Genomic DNA, 3,719 nt, shown 5'->3' on the forward strand with positions numbered 1-3,719 from the left:
CTCTCTCTCCCCCCCTTAATGTCCCCCGCCCCCTCTTCCTCACGGCGGCCGACGCAATGTGATTCTCGCCGTTGTTGTGGAAGTAGGGTAAAGGATTCCCCGCGTCGGTGCGAGCGATGCGTTTCAAGGCGTATTGCATGTGTGTATGGAGGGGGGGGGTCTACAGGATACCGCAGGCCGGCAATGGTGCACCTTCTCCGGACATCGATCCCCGAAACGTCGGCGTGGAGCTCCCGGAGCAGCCGGCGTGTACATGTGAATGAATGGAGGAGCTAATGTGTGTGTGGGGGGTGGTGGTGGTGGTGGTGGTGGTGTGTGTGGGGGGGGGGGGGGGGGCGGCGTTTCGGCTAATGCTATCAGCACAGCTATGATTATCCCCAGAACGTTGAGAACGAGCTCCCGGAACTCCAGACATGCGTATATAAAAGAGTGGAATTAAGGCGTGTGTGTGTGTGTGTGTCTGTGTGTGTGTGTGTGTGTGTGTGTGTGTGTGTGTGTCGGACAGAAATAATGTTGGGGACAGAAATTGTTATTAGCCAGTTGGCAGATGACACAACCTTAGTTTTGAAAAATGAACATCAAGTCCCAATAAGTGTTGAAAAAATTAAAACATTCTCCCGGAGCAGCCGGCGTGGACATGTGAATGAATGGAGGAGCTAATGTGTGTGTGGTGGTGGTGGTGGTGGGGGGGGGCGTTTCGGCTTGACGGGAAAGATACCAAATGTGTCACAAATGCAAAAGTTTGGTGCTGTGTGTTATGCATACAAGCACAACAAAAAGAAACTTGACTCAAGAGGTGAGAAGGGAGTTTTCATTGGATATGACAAAAATAGTCCAGCTTATTTTGTATATTATCCAAATAGTGAAAGAGTACTAAAACAGACTGCTAAAATTTGTGTCGAACCCATCTCCAGAGCAACAAACCCAGACAGAGATGAGCTCAGACCAGGATGATGATGATAATGATGATGATGATGATGATGATGATGATGATGATGATGATGATGATGATGATGATGATGATGATGATCAGTTAGACATTTAAAGAGGCAAGGAGTTCCCTCAATGCTGACAAGTGGATGAAATCTATGGACGAAGAGATGGAGTCATTGAGAGAGAAGAACACTTTTACCCTAACACAGCTACCCCAAGGCAAGTGTGCAGTGGGGGTGGGGGTGGGGGGTGGGGGGCGTATGCGCTAAAAAGAAATGAAGATGGCACAAACAAATATAAAGCTCGGTATGTTGCTAAGGGCTACAGTCAAAAGTATGGCACGGATTTCGAGGAAACATTTTCTCCAACAGCAAATATGACAAGTGTGAGGGTGTTTATGCAGAAATCAGTTCCGGAAAATTTGTTCTTACACCAAATGGATGTAAAGACAGCCTATCTTCATGCACCCATAGATTGGTGGTGGTGGTGGTGGTGTGTGGGGGGGGGGGCGTTTCGGCTAATGCTATCAGCACAGCTATGATTATTCCCAGAACGTTGAGAACGAGCTCCCGGAACTCCAGACATGCGTATATAAAAGAGTGGAATTAAGGTGTGTGTGAGTGTGTGTGTGTGTGTGTGTGTGTGTGTGTGTGTGTGTGTGTGTGTGTGTGTGTTTGTGTGTGTGTATGTGTGGGACAGAAATAATGTCGGGGACAGAAATTGTAATTAGCCTGCTGGCAGATGACACAACCTTAGTTTTGAAAAATGAACATCAAGTCCCAATAAGCGTTGAAAAAATTAAAACATTCTCCAAGGCTTCAGGATTGTCATTAAACTTAAAGAAATGCAAACTTCTTGCGCTGCATGACTCACCACTAAAGGAAATCAGCAATGTTCCTATCAAATCAGAAATAAAATACTTGAGCATTTTCCTATCTAAGGACCAAAAGTTAAATCAGTCCAGGAACATTGAATCTAAACTGAATCAAAGTAAAGCTAAATTGAATATATGGCTCCAAAGAGATTTATCAATAATAGGCCCGATATATTTGACTAAAATGGAATGTTTATCCAGATGTATATACCCAGTGTATTCCAATGCTGCTCCAAATCAACTCATAAAATCTATTAACCAAATAAATTTCAACTTTATCTGGAGGAACAGACCACACCATCTAAAAAAATCACATATGGTGAAAGAAACAAGTGAAGGAGGGCTGAAAGTGATAGAGTTGGACTGCCTGAATGGGACATTGAAGGTGAACTGGTTGAAATCCTGGATCAAACATCATCATTCTTTCTGGTATTGTACTCCAAACTACTTATTCAACATAGTCGGTGGCCTAAGTCTTCTACTTATCTCTGACTTGGATATCAACAAGATTCCTGTCCAATTTTCAGAGTTCCATAAACAAATACTATTATAATGGAAAATGATATATGTACACAATTTCTCACCACACAGTACAATAATTTGGAACAATAGATATGTACTGCGTGGCAACAAACCTCTGTTTTACAAGGAATGCTTTGAGAAAGGTATATGGTCAAGAATTGACTTGATGGATGACAGTGGCAGTCCTCTAGACTTTGAACAGTTCTGTACTACACACAGATTTAAGCCTCCCATATTAGAGTTGATAAAGTTACGAAACGCACTGCCTCGACAATTTGTATTCCTGACCAAAAATATAATGACGCACCGAACCGTACAACCACAGTTACCCCGACTATCACTCCAGGGAATCTCAATTCTGGACAGAAAGTGCAGCAACTCCTTTATTAGGACATGTTTCACAGGAAACTTGTTCCCTGGACGTCAAAACAAAAATAATATTTGAAATAAATTTGATAAGGAATCGACTGCCACGCTGCAAACTATGTGTCTGACTCTACCCATACCCCCCAAGGCAAGAAGAGACCCACTTCTAAATTATGAATGACATCTACCCATCTAAGGAATTATTGCGGGTACGCTTTACTTTTGAAGATAATATTTGTACATTTTGTGAAGACAACATTGAAACCATTGACCATATATTTTTTCTCATTCTCATTCCATCGTCACCAGTTTCCCTCTCAAAAGATGATATCACATTTGGTTTACTTATAAGCAACATAACAGATGAACTCTGTGTCAATGTTCTTTTAGGCCTGGCCAAGTTCTTCATTCACAAAAACAGAATGCAAAAATGCTCCCCAAATTTTAATTTCTTCATAAACGATTTTGAATTATAAAAAAAAATCCTTAAAACTTATGGAAAAATCCAAAAACTAAAAAATATACAGTTACCCATGTCTGAGATTCCTTTTTTTGGAAAAAAAGAAAAACAACTTAATTACATGTTATATTCCCCTTGCAATTTTTTTTTCGTTTTAATTTTTTATTTGTCTATCTATTGATTTAATTATTTCCTTTTAATTTCTTTTTTTGTCTAGCACTGTAAATTTCTCACAAACCGTTAACACTATTAACTTCTGATTACATACAGAACAAATGTCCTTATGTCCGTTGCTTCCTCATCCCTGGTTGTTTCATTGACATTCAGTTCTACCTTGCCATGTTTATTTGTACATTTGTATATTTGTGTGTACTATTTATGTTCAATTAAAAACAGTTTGATGTCTGAGATTCCTTGTGAACGGCCAACTTAATTACATGTTATATTCCCCTTACAATTTTTTTTTTTAGTTTTTAATTTTATTTTTCTATCTATTTATTTAATTATTTCCTTTTAATTTTCTGTTTTTGTCCAGCATTAAAAATTTCTCGCAAACCGTTAACA

Source organism: Fistularia commersonii, unplaced genomic scaffold (genome assembly GCF_037954325.1).
Source record: "Fistularia commersonii isolate RoL2024-O1a breed Wild unplaced genomic scaffold, RoL_Fcom_v1.0 HiC_scaffold_57, whole genome shotgun sequence".
Lineage (NCBI taxonomy): Eukaryota > Metazoa > Chordata > Actinopteri > Syngnathiformes > Fistulariidae > Fistularia > Fistularia commersonii.